We start from the raw sequence: 21,345 nt of genomic DNA, 5'->3' as shown, positions 1-21,345 counted from the left end.
ATGTCAAGTTCATCCCATACTTGATTGTTTCCTCTGGATATTTTCCCAGAGCTAGATTCCCTTTACAGAGCATGGATTCATGTACATTATACTCTTAGGAGCAGAGGACAACCCTTTAGCAATCCATGATAATGTGCCACTGAAAAATTTCTAAGCCAAAAGGACAGTGTCCTGTAGAAACATCCACTTACTTGATTATTCCTGAAGTTAAACATGCATGTCATGCACTGGATTGAGACACTAATTTCACTGTAATGTGGATGTTCCACAAATTTTGACAACTTTTCCACTATGAGAAGAGGAATAGAGAGAGCACGGTTCTTTTTTGCTTTACTAGCCAAATAGAGTGTCTTCCTTGATCTCAGACTCCATATCAAATTAATCATCAGATCTCAGGCTGGCGAGATGGCTCAGCAGTTTAAAGTGCTTGCTTGCAAAGTCTGCTGTTCCTGATTCAGTTCCTCACTACCCACATCAAGCCAGATGCACAAGGTGGTGCATGCATCTCTGAAATAAATAAATTAATTAAAAAATCAATCACTCCATCTCAAAAACATAACCACAATGCTGCCCTTTTTTCACGTTGCATAAGGAATAACCAGGATGTCATTAACTATCATTTGCACTTGACCATCTCCTAAGCTTCCACTCCTATTTCTTCATTTATCCTTGGGGCTACCAGAGTGACCTTTGATGAATGAATCTGAATGATTTGGCTGTATTATTCTCCTTGTATTAGTTACTTTTATGTTGCTGTGACCAACTTGATAGAATCAAAGAAGGTAGGAAGAGAGGAAGGGAGGGAGGAAGGGAGAAAGGAAGAAAGGAAGGGAGGAAGAAAGGAAAGAAGGAAGAAAGGGACTTAGTTTTGACTGGTTCAGAGGCCACAGCCCATCATGGTGGGAAGGCAGGGATGCAGGAGAGGCTCCGTCCTCCCTTTGGCTGCAGGAGCAGAAGGTAGCTGTTTTCCAGTCAGAAAGCAGAGAGTTTAGGCTGGGTTATGACCACTTCCTCCAGCTGAGCCCCACGTCCTAAAAGTTCCACAGACAATCCAAACAGCACCGCCAGCTGGGGACCAAGTGTTCACACACATGAACTTGTTGGGGACATTTCATTTTCAAGTTATAACCTTCCACTTCCAAATGGCCTCCTTGTCTATCCATTTTTCCCCCTCCTGTAATGTGATCCCTAGTCTTCCATCTGGTTCTTTCAAACATGCCAACCTCTATTCAGGTGCCATGCCTTTGAACTTGAGAAAGCTCTTTCAGGTCTTTTGGGAAATCCCAAAGAGATCTTTGGCCATCTGGTCAAATAAGTCCTCCAGCCCAGTCCAATTACTTCTGTATTTCATTAGCCTGACTTCTTTAAGGCATGTTTCATGTTAAAATTATATATGAAAGTGTGTGGATGTGTATTTGGATTTATTTCTGTGTGTATTTGCTATGCCCAGTTCTCAGCACCCCCAGTGACCACCAAGGAGAACCAAACACGTAGGCAAGGACAAGCAGCCTTTTTTGTTAATATTCGGGCTTAAGTTGGTCCCTTGACTTCACCAAGGCAGTGGTTCCGTACAAGGGCCTGGAGTAGGGGGAGGGGAGGGTTTTTATAGGGATGTGAACATAGAAGAAGAAGATGGGTACGTGATTGGTTGATTTAAACAATATTTTTCTGATTGGCTTGTGATTTTGGAGGGCAAAACTGAGGGCAGGACAGAGGTGGGAGCTAGGGGAACCCCAGGCAGATGAGGTAGTCTTCATTGTGATGGGCTGGGGCAGAAAGAACAGACAGGACAGGCCTCAGGCATGTCCTGGGCATATCTAGGTTAGGGGTGACTCCGGCCTTAGGGTGGGCACCTTCCCTCACCTGAAAGTTAGGCCCAGCCAGGGCAGCACCTTACTGAATCCCTTCATGGCGTTAATTTAGTTTCTGGGTCTTTCATATTGTTTTTCCTTTCGTTAGCATAACACTGTGAGGGCAAATATATTTTGTGTTCTAAAGTATGTAAGACAGTGCTTGACTCATAATCTAGTTAGTAAGTAGTTGTTAATCAATGCTTATTGCATGTTTGCCACATATGAATAAATCTTCTGATAAATGTCAGCTTATTGCTATTGTTGTTATATTATTTATTCATTGTGGGGGACAGCTCGAAGTTTTATCTTCCGTCCCCTTTATTAGTGCTTCATATCATAGTCCTCTTATCATCTAAGAAACAGGGATTTTGGTAATCATAATCTTCTGGTTGTATTTAAATATTATCATAAGTATGATGCATTCTGCAACCAGTAAGCCTGGTCTTTAATTGTGATGAATTTTATGAGTTCAAAGTGGTTTGGCTTGGGGCATTTGTTTTGGACTGACCAATTGGCAACACGGCTAATCGCACCTGCAACAAGCAGACAGAGGAAGCTGGGCTTCCATGGGTTTCTGACCATTTTGGTTTTTTTTTTTTTTTTTTCACAGATTGCACAGGAAGTCTAATTTTACCTTCAATTACACTTGGCTCCTTGGAATAGCTTTATGCTAAACACATATCCACATAATGCAAATGATTCATTAGGATGTATTTGAATTTTCAATAAAGACAGGCTGCAAGAAAGATTAAGTGCACAAGAACTGCGTTAACAATTGAGTAGTGCTTCACGCACATGGAGGCCTTTCCGTGTGCGTCGTCGCAGGGCGGAGGAGCCCCTGATGCAACGGGCTTCGTGCCCGGCCTTCTGCCGGCGCTGCTCCAGTGCATGTGCTGTCGGCGCTGCAGCATCGTCATTTCCTAAGAGGGATCCAGCTGTTGCCAAGCTCGTGAGTGGGAGGGATGTACCCGGAAACGGGCTTTATAGCAGCAATTCTAAAGAAGGCAGTAGGATATGCATGAGCAGACAAACATCCTGCAATGTGGCAGTCAGCTCTGTGGGGACACTAGCTGCTCCGGCCCCACTGGGAAGAGATTTTTTTTCTTACTTCTTGCCACTACCCTGTTCTTGATTTTATCCATGACCTTTGCAGTGCGACCTGAAACTCCGGTTGGGAGATCACCCCAGTGTGCTGCGGCTGCCCCCCCCCCCCACAGGATCTCTTTAGCATGCCCACCAGGTATAGGGGATTTAGAAGACCACAAATGACAAAGGGAAGAAAAGGACCCTGTGCCATTTTTTTTTTTTTCCTAGACAATGGGTATAGATTTCTGACATGCTGGAAGAAAATTGTGGTGCATTTGTCTTTGGCAATCTGTCTCAATCCTGTGTGGTCATGGAACTTGGGTCTATTTTATTTTACATTTATTTATCTATTTATCTTGTTTTTCGAGATAGGGTCTCACTCTAGCCCAGGCTGACCTGGAATTCACTATGTAATCTCAGGGTGGCCTCAAACTCACAGTGATCCACCTACCTCTGTCTCCCAAGTGCTGGGGTTAAAGGCGTGCACCCCCACACCCAGCTGGGTCTATTTTTAAGAAAAACACAAATGTGCACCCACAGCATCCAAATCATGAAACCTAGAACTGAGAACAGTTACATGTCCTATGTTGTTAGTTTTTTTTTTTTTTCTTAAACAACACAATCTACCCTAGACCTCCAAGATTTTCAAAATAGCAAAAGTGCTTCCCCAGGGCTACTGAAAGAGTGTGGTACTAGACTTTTGATACAACTGTTGGAAACAAAGACACCAGTGACCCTCTGTCCTATCCATATTGCATGACAGCATTGCTTTATGGTTCTTTTTTCTAAGGTTTATTTCACTGCAAGGCAAAGTGCATTTGAGTTTGACTTGGATTGGTATCACTTTATTTGAATCCCCACACCATGAAGGGACATGCTAAATTTACATTTCTGCCTGGTAAAAAGATACCTCCAAAGAGTACTGGTTTGTTACCCTGTGGACACTACATAGTTGTACACTCTATCTATTTATCTGTCCGTCTATCTATCTATCTATCTATCTATCTATCTATCTATCTATCTATCTATCTATGTTGGTTTTTTCAAGGTAGGGTCTTGCTCTAGCCCAGGCTGACCTGGAATTCACTATGTAGTCTCAGACTGGCCTTGAACTCACAGCAATCCTCCTACCTCTGCTTCCCAAGTGCTGGGATTAAAGGCAAGCATGTCCATGCCCATTTAGTTCAATATTTTTGAACTGACCTATTCTATCAGCATTAATTTTTTAAATTGTGTATTGAACCAGTTTTACCATCATATTTGTCCCTTACTAACTAATGAGTTAAGAAATACTTGGCAGATGTTCAATCTTTAGTTGTACAGAAAACATGCATTTAACTTCTGAACTTTCCCAGCATGGATGACAGTGGGTGATGATTTCAAGAACGGACTGTGGAGCAGAGGTTGTTTGGCAATTATAGGCCACAGGCCTCAGACCCAGGAGTTTCTTGCTTCTCAGAAGGGCTCTCAGCAGGATCCAGAACATCAATAGTGATAACCAGGAAGGAGCCACAGTAAAGCCTGGGCTGGCCCTGACTTTGGAGGGACAAAGCAAGGTTTGCATATCCAAGGACAGAACCAAAAATCAGAAATGGTATGTAGGAAAATGGAACATTAGTTGAAATAAGTCCTATGTGACATTAAAAAAAATTACATTTGAGGCTGGTAACATCAATTACAAAACATTTGATTCCTTGTCTTTTTGTAAGTCTGTCTGAAGTTAATAATAATTATGGAAAGAGATTTTTTAATTTTTTATAAAATTTTTGGTTTATTTTTATTTATTTATTTGAGAGTGACAGACAGAGAGAGAAAGGAGGAGAAAGAGAGAGACAGAGAGAGAGAGAGAGAGAGAGAGAGAGAGAGAGAGAGAGAGAGAGAGAATAGGCACACCAGGGCCTCCAGCAAGTGCAAACGAACTCCAGACACGTGCGTCCCCTTGTGCATCTGGCTAACGTGGGTCCTGGGGAATCGAGCCTTAAGCCCGGGTCCTTAGGCTTCACAGGCAAGCGCTTAACCTCTAAGCCATCTCTCCAGCCCGAGGAAAGGGATTTTTTTTTTGTTAATTCTAATGTTGTTAAGAATAATAAAAAATTGGAAGCAATCAAGTGTCAACAATACGGACATGATTAAGTGCATCTAATTCATGGATTTTTCACTAGCAAATTTAAATGGACGCTCATTGTAAAATACAGCACCTAATGCAAAGTGGGCATTCCACATGTATGCTACTTTTTAACTTATTATCATGAAATGAACAGCTGGACTTTCAAAAAAATGAAGCATTATGAGAACCCCACAAGTCCTTGTCACATAATAGCTTCAGACCAAATGAGGATTCTTACCCCCCCCCCCCATAATCTTTATCTGCATTTGTGATAACTGCTTACAAACAGTTTTGCTACAGATTTACCACCCAAGTATGAATCCCTGAGCCTGCCGGCTTTGCCTGTGGAACTGTATGTAAATAGAATGTTTGTGTTTAACTTCTTTTGATCACCACGATATTTTTGTTCATTTTACAAAAGAAAATTGAGACATAACTCATATTCTATGCCATTCTCCCATTTAAAACATGCAATCCATGAGATTTTAACATGTCTCCACTCATCACGGAAGGACATTTGGATGGTTTCCACCTTTTGACTGTTGGAAATAAAGATACTGTGAGCATTTCCATGCAAGTTCTGTGTACACACGATATCACATTTCTCTTAGATCTAGGTTAGAATTTCTAGATCATATGGTAACACTATGTTTAGCCATTTGAAAAAAAAAAAAAAGCTGTTAAAGTAGTTTGTGCTTTTTCATCACCAAACACTATCCTGTAGTATGGATGGGCCAGAGTTTGTTTGGACATTCACCTGGCCTTGGCTGCTTTAGACTTGGGCAGTTATGAAGAGAGCTGCTGTGAGTACGTGCTGGCAAGACTTTGGGGGGTGCATAACTTTTCAACATCTGGAGAGTCATCGAGGGGAATTATTGCTGGATTTTATATTGGAAGTATGTTCAGTTCTGAAAGAAATCACCAGCCTTCCAAAATGCTTCTACTATGTTGCATTTTCTCCCATGACAAGTCAACGTCCCTGAGATCTACATCATGGTTTTGCTGTTAGGATTGTTTTGGGGTTTTGACAGTTCTGACCAGTGTGCAATTGGATCTCACTATAGTTTTAATTTGTACTTCCCTAATAGTATGTGATGCTGAGCTCCTTTCATCTCTTTGTTCTCCCAGCAGCATCTCTCAAAGTACTGCTTATTTATTTACTTACTTGTGTGTGTAGTGTGAACACATGTGTGTACATATGTGTATGGGCACACACGTGTAAGAGCGTGCATGCCTGTGTGTGTGTGAAGGTCAGAGGGAACTTTAGGGTGTTACCTCAGGAATGCTATCTACTTCTTTTTGAAACAGGAGCTTAAGACCTTCATAGATCTTTCCAGGACATATGCACAGCCCCTATGCCCATGCCTACCCCTATATATGTGTATAGGCCTAGTCTTTGATGCTGTGCAGCTTGGGGCTCACCAATCAGGCTAGAGCAGCTTAGCCAGGGAGCTCCAGGTCTCTTCTGTCTCTATCTCTCCAGTGCCGGGACTACAAGTATGTCCTGCCATCCCTGATATATATAATGTATATATTATTTATTTATGAGAGAGAGAGAGAATGGGCACAACAGGGCCTCCAGCCACTGCAAAGGAACTCCAGATGCATACATCTCCTGTTGCATCTGGCTTATGTGGGTTCTAGAGAATCGAACTGGGATCCTTTGGCTTTGCAGGCAGATGCCTTAACCACTAAGCCATCTTTCCAGTACCCGCCCCCCCCCCCGATATTTTTATATAGGTACTAAGGATTGAATCCAGCACTTCATGTTTGCAAGGCAAGTACTTTAACCACTGAGCCATCCCCTCAGCCAGAAGTGGTGATGTTTGATAAAGTTCAACGCACTGTTTCTTTCATAAACCTTGATTTTTTTTAAAAAAAATTATTTTTATTTATATGAGAAAGAGAGAGAGGCAGAAAGAGGGGAAGAAGGAGAGAGAGGGAATAGGTGCGTCAGGGCCTTTAGCCACTGCAAACGAACTCCAGACACATGTGCCACCTTCTGCATGTGGCTTATGTGGATCCTGGGGAATTGGCTTTGCAGGCAAGTGCTTTAACTTCTAAGCCATCTCTTCAGTCCTGGACCTTGTTTTTGATGTTGTATAGCTTTGAACACATTTTAAGTTCCTTTATATTGTAAGTTGAACATCTAGTCTTTTTCAGGGAGAAAATTTTCCTAAGTATGGCTCACACTTTCTTGTTCTCTGCATATCTCATAGCTTTTTTTGTTGGAAACTCCGCATTTAGATGGCAAAATGTGTCAACTCAGGAGATATTATTCTTTCCTCTCTTGTCATTGCTGCTATTGACTGTTTTGCTGATTTTGTTTTTTCAGTGACTTACCTGAATGAATTCTGTGACATCTATATTTGTGCCATTGAAACCCAATGAAGTGATCAAGTAATGACTGGACTGAGAACCCATTAAGTTGATAGAATCAACAAGTCTCCTTTTATTTGCCAGGGGTTTTGTGTATATGTTGTGGGACACTTTTAAATTCAACCATAACATACTTTATAACTCTGCCTTAGGCTCTCCTCACTCCTTCAGAGCTCCAGGGTTGGCCTTATATGAAAGCTTAAGACCTTGATAGATCTTTCCAGGACATATGCACAGCCATATGCCCATGCCTACCCCTATATATGTGTATAGGCTCAGTCTTTGATGCTGTGCAGCCAGCTAGTTCCTTCTATAGGAATTCTCTCCTGAGGATCTACATCTCTGGGGAATCTGGTGAAGGGGTTTTGGAATTTTCTAATCTGCTGTAGGATTCAGGTCAATGGATTGTACTCTTGGGTCTACCATTGGAAAGTTCGTTTAAACCTTAATCTTACTGGTAATACAGAGAATAAAGCCCATCACACAGCACGTGGTAAAGGTTAAATGAAATATTTGTAAAAGAAGTGAAATCCATTCTATAACATAATGGCTTATAACGATGACCTAAAAACTTGCCATGAATCTGGGCCCCAAGACAATACTGCCGTCAGAAAGCCGCCGCTCCTGGTCTGCCTGGTGCCTAGCTCACAAGATCCAGGTTTAATTGGCCTCGGATGTGTCCGGAGCATGTGGGGTTTCTGAAAGGCTCCCCAGGTGATTCTGTCATGTACTCGGGGTAGCTTCACCCTGTTAAGAATAGTTAAAAGAGAAGAGAACTTCAAAATGATGCCTTTCAGATCTCTGTTTATCTCCATGGCTGCAATCGACAGCTTGGATTTTGCTTAAAAAAAGAAACAAAAATCAGTGGATGTGTGAACATGGTTCTTGAAATAACTCTTGGAGATGCTTGAATCAATGCGAGGGAGAATATAGATGAAAAGACCAGCATGATGCTTTCCACTGTTCTGGTTTTTCTGCTGAAAATGAAGTCATCACCTAACCTAGATACAACTTTTTAAATTCCTTTTCAGGGTTCTATTTCCTGTAACAATTTCTCTCCCTTTTGTTAAACACTTTATCAGTGACACACAGGTAACTGTCTCAGCAGTGCAAAGTGGGCTCACGTTTAAGCACTTGCTGAAGACAATGAGTGTTCTATGCACAGAACATCCACCTGCCTCTACCCCCACCCCAGGCGAAGCCCAGATTCTCTTTGCTCTTTTCTTCCTTTGACTCTTTCCGACTCTTCTCCACAGTGTCCTGACCTGCAAGAGTAGCCTCATAGCTGTGGGAGTGAAATGCAGACTCACCAATTCTTCCTCATTATTTCCTTTCTTTCAACTTAGAAAAATTGCATAGACACTACAAAGCTTGGGCTTACGCTGCTCCCGGATCGTCTGGTGGATGGGATGATTCCACATGCAATGATCTCTTGCTAAAGAAATCTTTGTGCTTGTGTGTGACCTTGTTGTCAGTAAGTGGAGGGAGGACAGTCTTCTTCACGTTTGTTTATAAACTGACAAAAGCTGCTCTCAGCATTGCTAGCTAAGCATCTGAGGGATCAAATCCAAAGGATTGAAATTTGCTAGACGTCTGCAGCTGGAGTGCAGGCTCAAGGAGGAAGGACCTGAAATGATTGCAGAGAACCAGCAGGTTCTCTGTTGACAGTTGTCTATCTTACAGAAGTAAAATGACAGCTTCCTTGGTCCTTCTTCAGTTCTTCCTCTTGACTTTGCTTGAATTTTTGGTTTGGATTGCAATGCTGACCTTATCTTTTACTTTATTTTGTTTTACTTAATTTTATTTTAAGATGTCCATACTTTAAAAAAGATATCTTCATATAAATGAGTCAAATGACTTAAAAAAAATTGTCCCTACTCTCCCTTTATTCTCTGTCATTCCTCTTCTGCTCCACGATGCCTGGGAGTATGCTAGAGATCCCTCACACTGCTCCTTGTTGTTTCTTTAGACAGTAGAATAGGAATTGTGTGAACATGTTGACTCATCACCTATGAATATGCTGCTATTTCTTTCATATGTGTACCAAATCTTGCCAGGGAAAGTTTAACATTTTTCCAGTCCTCCATGAGTCCAACTTCTATGAAATTTTTTTCTTTAACACATACACTTAAATCTGTTTCATTTCTTCATCTTCCTTCCTTCCTTCCTTCCTTCCTTCCTTCCTTCCTTCCTTCCTTCCTTCCTTCCTTCCTTTCTTTCTTTCTTTCTTTCTTTCTTTCTTTCTTTCTTTCTTTCTTCCTTCTTTCCTCCTTCCCTCCCTCCTTCTTTCCCTTTCTTTTCTTCTTCTTCTCCCTCCCCCTTTTTTCCTTTAAACAAAACAGGAATGGTCTGGGGTGTGCTTTGTAATCCAGGCTGCCTTTAAACTTGTAATACTCCTTCTATCTCAGCCTCCTGCATGCTGGAATTGCATGCCTGGCTCACTTTAGTTTACTGACTTTTACTGTTGTGGGCTAGCCCCAAGGACTCCAAATGCAATTGTGTGACATAATGACTAGGCCTACAGAGGTCTTGAAGGAGGATGATCAAGGATACTTTATTTGTGTCACTGAATGCCAGTGCCATAGATCTAGAATGAGGAGGTGAGGAGGGGCTATCCTTGAACCTGGACTGAGACAGGACCCCTTTGGGTCTAGCACAAAATACCAGGCAAATGGAAAGGAAAAGTGATCAGGAAAGCTTAGTTTTGGGTTGGTTAAGGCTCCAGGCCTGTCTCTTCCCCCATGCTACCAATGACATGTGCCCTGAAGGTCTCAAGAGAAAGAGGTCAGCTGCTTTTAGTGGGCTTAGGGAAATCTATTCACCTGCCTTTGGGGAAAACATTGGGCCAGCTCTGAAGTGAAGATCACTGGAGAACAGAATATGGAGATGAGGAGAACATTGATGCAGGAATTTACGGCTTCTTGGCCAATGGAACAATAGAGGAATTTTTGGGGTCTCCCCAGATTCTTGTCTTATGAATTTGAATAATGAAATCCTCAGACCAGAGGATAAAATTCAGGAAGATTTCATTATAGCTTAAAGCTTTAGGAGGGAGAAGAGAAGTGGGACTGAAGCCCAGAAGGAAACAAGGCATAGTGCTTTCCCAGAGAGGCAAAAGAGGGGCTTTTAGAAGCCCTCCTCAAAACTCAGATTGTGTTTTATGAGCCCCATGGATGGGTGGCTGGTTTAGCCAGTCTAATCCTCCTGATGTCAGGTGTCAGGATTTTTGGAAAAGAGCAATATTTCCAGAAATCTTAATTCTCTTGGAAGATCCTTCTTAGAAGGGAGTGGAAGGATGCCCTAAGGGCCTTGAGATGACAGGCCAGACCCTTCTGATGTTTTTGACCTGTAATGAAGTATAATGGTCTATATTTTCCCCTACAGACTAAGGGACAATTCCCAAAACTCGTCAAGGAAAAAGCTATTCAGTCTGGAGTTCTGTCACCCCCTAACTGTCTCAGTATCACCAGATGTGCCAGTGTGAGGAAAGAAACACATTTTTGGAAAGGTTTCTCCAGCTCAAAAATTCTATTTTTGATAGAATAAACAGAGATTTATATTTTGGGATCAGTATATAGGTTTTATCTTTTATATAAGAGTTCAAATCCATCTGCAGTTGTTATTTTGATATTTTGAAGAGTGGCTAAGCATTTTCACGCACACACGTGTGTGTGTGTGTGTGTGTGTGTGCGTGCGTGCGTACTTCATGTCAAATGTACCCAATTATGCTCAGATTTGCATAGAAAAGAAGCAATTTTTAAAATTTTTTTTTAATTTTTAATTTATTTATTTGAGAGCGGCAGACACAGAGAGAAAGACAGATAGAGGGAGGGAGAGAGAATGGGTGCGCCAGGGCTTCCAGCCTCTGCAAACGAACTCCAGACGCGTGCGCCCCCTTGTGCATCTGGCTAATGTGGGACCTGGGGAACTGAGCCTCGAACCGGGGTCCTTAGGCTTCACAGGCAAGCGCTTAACTGCTAAGCCATCCCTCCAGCCCGAAAAGAAGCAATTTTTAAAGTTTTTATTTAATCTTCCGATAATTATCCACTTTCCCTGAAAAGTTGTAGCCAGGTGAGAGATGGAATACAATTATATGCTTTCTCACTTTGTGTGAGTGCATGTGCATGGTGTATGTATGTACGTGGACAGATGTATGTGCTCTGCATAAACACATGTGGAATCCAGAGGAAAATACCAAGTGTTCTCTATCAATCACTCTTTCACTTTACTGCCCTACACACTATCTCTCACACAACCTGGAGCTCTCCTTGAGTCCCAGAGGTCCTCCTGTCTCCATTCCTCTCAGTGCTGGGGTTATAGGTGTGTCCACGCATGCCCGACTTTTTGCATGAGTGCTGGGGATTTAATTCAGGTCCCAATGCTTTCATAACAAGCGCTTACCCACACAACCATCTCCTCAGTCCCATGTTTTTCCATTGCTTTTTGTTAAATGTTTAATTTTTCAGCTTCCCTTCCTATCTTCCTTTTCCTAACTAAGCAGACTCTGGTTATGTGAGCGTGGGAGAGAGAAGCTGCATGGTCGGATAGATGGGGCATCCTCAGATACTGGTTCTGGTTGCTGAGAGGCAGGAAAGGGTTTCTTTTGACTGGTCTTTGCAGACATGGGGCATTTCCCCAGCTCTTACTACTAAAGGCAGGTATGAGTGGGTTTTATCCTCTTACATTCACCTTATTGGGGGGAGCAGTTTCCTGCCCTAGGGTTATAGTGAAAGCTGGACATGTGACATCCACACTGGACAGAGGAGGCTGACAATGACTTACTATTACATATAGGCTCAGTTAAGTGAAAGTGAGTACTTAAAATCATGTAGGGGCACATGGAAATTGACCTTAATAGCAAACTGACAGATAGGCGCAGGCAGACAGCATTGTTAGGTGGAGAGAGAGGGGAAGGGGGCAGCTTACTCCAACTGCCTGCTACAGGGAGGTCAGGGAGACCCTGACCCCCAGTATGGCAGCTCTGCCACACCCACTGAGTTCAAGACAGCCCATAACAAAACAAGACATCTCCCCCAAGATGGGCAAACCTCAATGCGCACGCGCATGCACACACACGTACACACACATAAAACAACACAAGAGATCACTACCAAGAACTCCTAGCCCCACAATGGAAGTCTCTAACGAAAACCTGGAGTATATACCAGACCAAGAATCCCAAGATGAAAGCATGAGAAGCTTATTAAACAAACTTAATGAGGCCAAATGATAGCAGAACTGGAAGCAAATCACCAGAAAACCCATAACTACATAAATGAAATGCAAGAGAATCATCTATTACAACAAACAGCTTTCATCTCTCAGCTTAATGCAATTGAGGAAAACCAGAGAGATCTTAAAAGAGAGATGAACAAATTGAAGGTGAGTCAACAAGTAGATGAGCTCAGCAATCAGCCGATTAAGCTTAATGAAAACATGATTAAATGTAAGAATGAATTCTGAGAAACAGCAAGGTAATCAAACCTGAACCTGAAATTGGAACTTAATGAATGTATGGATATTATGTAGAAAAATGTGATAGAATACAAAACTCAAAATTTTAGAGAGAGAGAGAGAGAGACAGAGAGACTGAAAGAGGAGAGAATTGGCGTGCCAGGGTCTCAGCCAGTGTAATCAAACTCCAGATGCTTGTGCCACCTAGTGGTCATGTGCAACCTTGACTTGCCTCACTTTTGTGCATCTGGCTAACGTGGGATCTGGAGAATTGAACATGAGTCCTTAGGCTTTACTGGCAAGTGCCTTAATCACTAAGCCATCTTGACCCTGGTGTGCCAATTCTTTCTCTCTCTGTCAAAATAAAACAAAGCAAAAAAAATTAAAATCCTCCCTATAAACTTTACAGAGTAGATTGTATGGACAGAATCTCAGAATATGAAAAGTATAATAAATTCAAAAAAAATCATGTGGGTCTATAGAGATGGTTTACTTGTTAAGGGGCTTGCCTGTGAAACATAAGGACCCAGGTTCCACTCCCCAATACTCATGTTAGTTAGATGCACAAGGTGGTGCATGTGTCTGGAGTTTGTTTGCATTGGCTGGAGGCCCTGGCAGGCCCATTCTCTCTGTCTGCCTCTTCTTTTTCTCTCCCCCTCTCTCAAATAAATAAATAAATAAATATTTTAAAAATTCATGTGAACAAAACATGACACAGTATTACATATAAAAAGATCAAGTATCTAGTTCAAGGCTATACAAGAAGAAATATAGGACAAAGTTAAAGAGAACATCTTCAACAAAATTATTGAAGACAATTTTCCTACTCTTGCAAAAGAGAGAACCATCCAGATAAGAGAGTTCTAAAATTAACTTTAAGTAGGGTATGAAGCATGCCTCCACAAATTCAGAAAAATTACATGACTCTCTGCATTATATCTGACCACAACGTATTAAACCTGGTAATCAATAAGAGAAACAACAGAAAATACACCAGGTAATGGAGATTGAACCACATGGTATTAAACAATGAATGGGACATTGAATCAAAACAAAAGGATATTATAAAATCTTTAGAACTGAATGACAATGAGTGAATGATAATGAAAACACAACATATGAGGTCTTATGGGACACAATGAATTTAGCCCTAAGGGAAATTTACAGCACTAAATGCCTCCGTAACAAAGAGAGTGAAAGAGCAAGAGAGAGATCTCAAACTAATAACCTAACCATCCACCTAAAGATATTGGAAAAACAAGAATAGTTTAATCCTAAGTGTTCCAAACAGAAAGAAATAATTAAGGCCACAGCAAAAATCAATGAATTGGAAATTAAAAAAAACAATTTTTAAAAATTGATGAATGAAGAGCTGATGTTCAGAAAAATAAACAAGAGTGATAAACTTCTGTTCAATTTGATTACCTAAAAAAAGAAGTCTCAAATTAACAAGATCAAAAATGAAAAAGAAAAGGTCACAAATGACACCAAGGAAATTGTAAGATCATTGAAACACATCTCCAAAACCTCTATTCCACAAAACTGGATAATCTGGAAGAAAGAGATGAATTCCTACACAGATATCCCCTACCAAAATTAACCTGGAATGACAAAATTCCAAAATAAATTTATTATATCCAGTGAGATTTAAAATATCATTAATCTACCCCCACCCCAACCAAAAGTCTTGGACCTGATGGATTTTCAGCCAAAGTCTACCAAACTTTCATTGAAGAACTCAAACCAGTTTTTAAAAATATTTTTAAACTTTTTTATGATAGAAAAAGAGAGCAAGAAAGAAAGAAGTACACCAGGGCTTCCACCCACCGCAATCAAGCTCCAGATGCACACACCTCCTTGTGTGCATGTGCATTTGTGTCACCTTGAGTGCCTGGCTTACGTGGGACCTGAAGAGTCAAACATGGGTCCTTAGGCTTTGCAGGCAGTGCATTATTCACTAAGCCATCACTCCAGCCCTAAAACATATGAAACCAATAAATGTAACCCACTATATAAATATACTTAAACACAAGAACCACATGATCATGTCAATAGATGCGGACAAGGCCTTTGACAAAATATAGCATCACTTCATGATTAAAACACTGAAGAGACTATGGATGGGAGAAGCGTATCTCAACATAATAAAGGCTATGCATACAGTACTTAAGGCCTAAATCACACTGAGTAGGGAAAGACTTGAAACAGTCCCATTGAGATCAAGAACAAGAAAAGGGGCCTGCTCTCACCACTGCTCTTCGTATAGTACTAGAAGTCTTGGCCAAAGCAATGAGACGAAAGAAATAAAAGGGATACAAATTGGAAAGGAAGATGCAAACTAGCCTGATTCACAGAATATATGATCCTGTACATTAGTGACCTGAAAAACTACCAGAAACTTCTACAAATGATAAATTCTTTCAGTAAAGTGGCAGGACACAAAATCAATACACAAAAATCAGTAGCTTTCCTATAGGCCAGAGACAAACATGGAGCCTGTGATCAGCAAGGCTTTCTTGTTTTCAGTAGCCACAAAAAATTAATTATCTTGGAATATCAGTAAACAAGGAAGTGAAAGATCTATACAATTAAAGTATAAAAACACCGAAGAATGAAACTGAGGAGAACATGAGGAGATGGAAGGAGCTCCTTGCTCATGGACTGGTAGAATTAACATTGTAAAAATGACCATTCTACCAAAAGCAATATACAGAATCAATGCAGTACTAATAAAAAATTTTAGCATCATACATTATAGAGATATAAACATCAATAGTCTCAAAATTTATATGAAATTACAGAAGGCTTCAGATATCCAGAACTATCCTCAGCAAAAGAAACACCTGTGGAGGCATCACTACACCCGAGTTCAAGTTATACTACAAAGCAATAGTAGTAAAAATAGTAAGATACTGCCATCAAAATAGATACATGCACATTAATGGAACAGCATAGACAATCGAGGCCTTAGTCCAAGCAAGGATAGCTACCTGCTGTTAAACAACATTATCCAACTTTGCACACTGGAGAAAAAAACAGTATCTTCAACAAATGATGCTAGAGAAACTGGATAACCATATGTAGAAAAATGAATCCACTTTTCTCATCCTGGACAAAATTCAACTCCAAATGGGTTAAGGACCTTAATATAAGACCTGAAACTCTAAAATGACCAGAAATTAAAAATAAAAAAACATCGAGGGTGAACACTTCAAGATAATAGTGAGGAGAGACTTGTTAAGACCCTAATAGCTCAGAAAATTAAACCTTCAACCAGTTGGCTTCTCAGGAACCTAAACAGCTTTTTCACAGAGAGGTATATCATAAATAAAGCCAACAGATAACTCAAAAAGTGGGAGAAAATCGTTGCCAGCTATACCTCTGACCGAGGGCTAATACCTACAATCTACAAAGAACTAAAAAAAAAACAAAAAAAAATTAAGCAATTAAAAAAAATTGAAAACTCCACTCAACAAGATGGGAGAGAGAACTGAACAGAGAATTCACACAGAGAGAAATACAAATGGCCACCACCCACTTAAACATTCAGCATCCTTAGCCATCAGGGAAGTGCAAATTAAAACCACGTTGAGATTGCATCTTGCTCCATTCAGGATGGCAATCATCAAAAAAATCAAATGACAACAAATCCTGGCAAGGATGTGGAGAAAAAGGAACACTTATTCTGTGCTGGAGGGAGTGCAAACTCGTACATCTACTATGGAAGTCAGTATGAAGACTTCTGAAAAGGATGAAAATTTATCTACGCTCCTGAACAGTCACCCTAAAGACCCCACTCTTTACTTTAGAGATACTTGCTCAACATGTTTATTCCCACTCTATTCACAGTACTAGTAACTGGAATCAACCCAGATGCCTATTGATAGATGAATGGTTAATGAAGATTTTATACGTATTCACAATGGAATTCTACTCAGCGGTAAGGAAAAATGATGCAATGAAATTTTCAGCAAAATAGATGGACTTGGAAAATACCATCCTAAGCGAGGTCACGCAGTCTAAGAAATTCAAATGCTGCATGTTTTCTCTAATATGTGGCTCCCAAAATGGCCCGGCTGAAGAGGAGAGCAAAAGGCAGTAAGCATTAGGACTCTGGATGTATAACTATAATGAGACCAGGAAAAAGTGAAAACGGGGGAGGGGGGAGGAGAGGAGGGGATATCAGACAAACTAATAAAGGGAAATAAAGGGAAAGAATGTTGGAGGTGAGCAGCTGGGGACCCAGGGCAAGGGAGGATGGGAGTGGAACTACACAAAACTGAAGACTAAAGTATTACCTTAGGAAGCTTTTTCTGAGATGCCAGTATACATGATATAGCAACCAGTTAAGAGAGGTGGAGAGACCAGGTCTATATGCCCAGTGGAACATGGAGAAAACTTAATCCTAAAACCATAGGCTCTGGCTGGTGAATCCCAGGAGCAGAACTGGGTTACCTCCTACAGTGAGGAGTTGGCCAGAGTTAATAACAGAACAGGTTGTGGTGGTTTGATTCAGCTGTCCCCCATAAACTTAGGTGTTCTGAATGCTAGGTTCCCAGCTGATGGATATTTGGGAACTAATGCCTCCTGGAGGGAGTGTATTGTTGGGGGCGGGCTTATGGGCTTTATAGCCAGTTTCCCCATGCCAGTGTTTGGCACACCCTCCTGTTGCTGTGGTCCACCTTATTTATGTTGGCCAGGGGGTGATGTCCACCCTCTGCTCATGCCATTGTTTTCCCCTGCCATCGTGGAGATTCCCCTTGAGCCTGTAAGCCAAGATAAATCTCTTTTTTCCAGAAGCTGCTCTTGGTTGGGTGATTTCTAGCAGCAATGCGAACCGGACTACAACAGTAAAGTGGAACCGAGGAGTGGGATTGCTGCTAGACACCTGACTATGTGGCTTCGGCCTTTTGGAGCTGATTTTCAAGAGGAATGTGGGAGGATTTGAAACCTTGGCCTAAGAGATGCCTTGCAGTGCTGTAAGTACAGCTTGATGAACTTTTCTGGTCTGAGCTGCAAGACCTGAAATGCAGTAAGAACTATGGACTGTGAGGTTTGGCTTATGAGGGTGAGAAAGAGCTTTGCTTGGACTGGGCTAGCAGTTTGTGTGAGAAGCTTGCTCTTGCTCTTATGCCCATGTCCTGAGAAGTTGTGCAGGGTTGCTTTGTGTAGAAATGAACTGATGTGTGCAGAGGGATATGGCACAGAAAGAAAAATCTTTGGGTGAACTGTTGCCTGTTCAGCTGCAACTGAGAGATTACAACCTATGAGACTGGGCTAGCTGACCTGCGCTGGGGCAACAAGAAGAATGTAGACTCTTTTGAAGGGGCCTGAGTGCTCAAGGAGTCCTGTTCTTCAAAGTCTGCTTTAATCCCCCCTGGATTAACAAATTGACACCCCACCTGGTATTGTGGAGTATAAGAAATGCTGGAAAGAGTGTCATTGAGTTTGCAACACGGGGTCTTGTGTTTTGGAAATGGCCATGAGCAGTGTGAAGCGGGTTTTCTGGTTGCCTGCATAGAGACCCCATGGGGCCATGAAGATGAACCGTGGCTTGCAGTGGAGACCCAGTGGAGATGCAGGGACTGTGAGATGGCTGCTGAGGAGCTGCCAGCCCCGACGAAGTTTCCCAGGACTGTGAGTAGCCTAGCTGGAGGGGCGGAATTGGGATGCCAGAGACTTGTTGCTGGTTAGAATTATTGGACTTGGAGATTTGTCACTGGCTAGAGTTGTTGGACTTGAAGCTACAGTTTGATATTTGCCCTGGTTGTTTTAAATCTTGTATTGTTGAATGTTTCTTTGCTATGCCCAATGCCATCTATTGCAGTGTGAATATTTATTCTGTGCCATTATGGGTTTTTTGAGGTTATTTTTTGGTATTATGGCTCAGTTAAAAAATCTTGGACTATGGGGATGTATGAACATCATTGGGATTGATAAAAACTATGGGAACTTTTAAAGTCAGACTGAATGCATTGTATTTTACATCATGTATAGATATCAGTTTATGGGCCCAGGGGCAGAATGTGGTGGTTTGATTCAGGTGTCCCCCATAAACTTAGGTGTTCTGAATGCTAGGTTCCCAGCTGATGGATATTTGGGAATTAATGCCTCCTGGAGGGAGTGTATTGTTGGGGGTGGGCTTATGGGCTTCATAGCCAGTTTCCCCATGCCAGTGTTTGGCACACCCTCCTATTGATGTGGTCCATCTTATGTTGGCCAGGGGGTGATGTCCACCCTCTGCTCATGCCATTGTTTTTCCCTGCCTTCGTGGAGCGTCCCCTTGAGCCTGTAAGCCAAAATAAATCTCTTTTTCCCAGAAGCTACTCTTGTTGGGTGATTTCTACCAGCAATGCAAACCGGACTGCAACAAGGTTATTCCCAAGTACTTGGTTACCCAACAGAGCTAAACAGTAAGACCCTATTGCTAAAGACACCATAGGCTGCCCTCTCAGGATACCAGTAGACCACATGGGAGCCAAGAGGAAAAAAAGCCAGTCCTCTCGTGGCAGCCCCTGATGGTGACGGGCGACAGTGCTATGGGAGCTACTGTGTGACAATAGTTACCGACAGCATGAATAAGCAGGAGACTCTGCAAACTACACAACCCACCAGATGGTCAAGAAGCACACACTCATACAATAGTGGCACGCAGCCACTGTGGGTAACCAACTGCCCTCCCATTTTATAGTTCTCAGTGGGAGAGAGCTTGAAACTGGTGCCATGAACCAAGTCAGCATTCCACAGGCAGGAAACTCATAACCCCCAGAGAGAAGCCCCCACTGCTCTTTGGATAAGTAGAGTGGGCATCACCATCAAAATGTCTCTCAAAATTATATGCATACCCCTCCTTGGTTAGAGAATCTATTTTACTTTAAAGATGACAATGAATGCTGGGGATATCCAAGATCCACCAATTCAACAAGTAAAGACAGCCAGCTGCTCCCCACGAGATATGCCACCTCTGCCACATATTCCGGGGTCCAGAAGAAATCACAGAGGAAGCAACTAGGAGTGCTGCTCCCAGTACTTGTCTGACAACCACCTCCAGGGATATAGCAACAAACACGGAGGTGAACTGAAGCACATCTTAACAGAAATACAGAGGGTACAGAGAATTCAATATTAAAAACAATCTGCTAACAAACCCGAGGCTCAGGGATTGTTGTGGAGGAGGGGGAGGAAAATGATAAGAGGAACAAGGTGTGTACATAGAAACTAACCGAGGCCCTAATTACCCCCACAGTGAACACTAAGTCCCCTCAGAGATCTGGGGACTGAGTGTGAGGAGATACAAAACTATAACCTATGTAAAACACTTATATATATTGGAAAGAAACTTATAGTCTTGAAGGAGCCCCACATGGCAATGGGACATTATCTTCCATTTTCTTAGGTATTATTCTTTGTCTATGGAAATGGGCTGGATTGGCCAGATAGACCTCTTTCCTGGGAAGATGACTCATGGAGTATGATAAGTGTCTGAAATCTTCCCCCAATCTTTCCGCTCACAAATAAGAAGAATGGGGCTTCTGTTTCCTCTTTCTATTTGGGTCAGGGTTTATCTTTAGGATTATGAAGTCAGATTAATTATTAAAATTTTAAAATTTAAATATTATAAATTAAAACTGATTAAGTTGTATCTTGTGAAAAACCCAGGTTTTTTTTTTTCTCTCTCTCTCCCTCTCTCTGTGTATAATTTGTATGCATGGTGTATGTGTTATTTTATGTGTGTGTATGTGTCTGTGTGTGTGTGTGTGTGTGTGCATATGTCTGTTTGTGCATGCAGAGGCCAGTGGAAATCTGTGAATGTTATCCTCAGGAATGCCATTCTTGTTGAAACAGAGTCTCTGTTTGACCTGGAGCTCACCAATTAGGCTAGACCGGCTAGCTAGCAAGCTGCAGTGATCTTTCTGTGTCTGCCTCCCTGACCCTGGGATTATACACATTATTATAGGTACTAGGAATCAAACTCAGGTCTTCATGCTTGAAAGTCAAGCACTTTATCCCATGAGCTGTCACTTTAGCCTGGGACATTCTTTACTACTGTGTATTCAGCTTAGAACAGGACATCCCAACCACTCCCTCCACAGCTCGGTGATCCTCTAGAAGAGACAGAAAGAATGTGAGAGCAGAAGGGTGGCAAGGAGGACTGTGAAACAGTGTCTTCAGGGTAAGGCATGGCCTCATGACTCATGAACTCTCGACACTTGTGGTTCCCTGCACAACACTGAGTCTGTCAATAGTACACCGTCAATGGGGGAAGGGTCCAAGAGATCCCAGACTACCTACTGGCAGCTAATGGCTGCTGGGAGAGGAGGAGTCAGGTTCCTCAGTGGTGCAGCCATTGGTAAGTTGCCCATTCCGCGGTAAGTTTCCTTCCGTGATCATGCAAGCGTCCCAAGTTTAACTCAATGGATTAAAAAAAGAGAGAGAAATGAAAGTAAGATGGAGATTAATAAGGGA

Source organism: Jaculus jaculus, chromosome 3 (genome assembly GCF_020740685.1).
Source record: "Jaculus jaculus isolate mJacJac1 chromosome 3, mJacJac1.mat.Y.cur, whole genome shotgun sequence".
Lineage (NCBI taxonomy): Eukaryota > Metazoa > Chordata > Mammalia > Rodentia > Dipodidae > Jaculus > Jaculus jaculus.
This window is presented reverse-complemented; position numbering follows the sequence as displayed.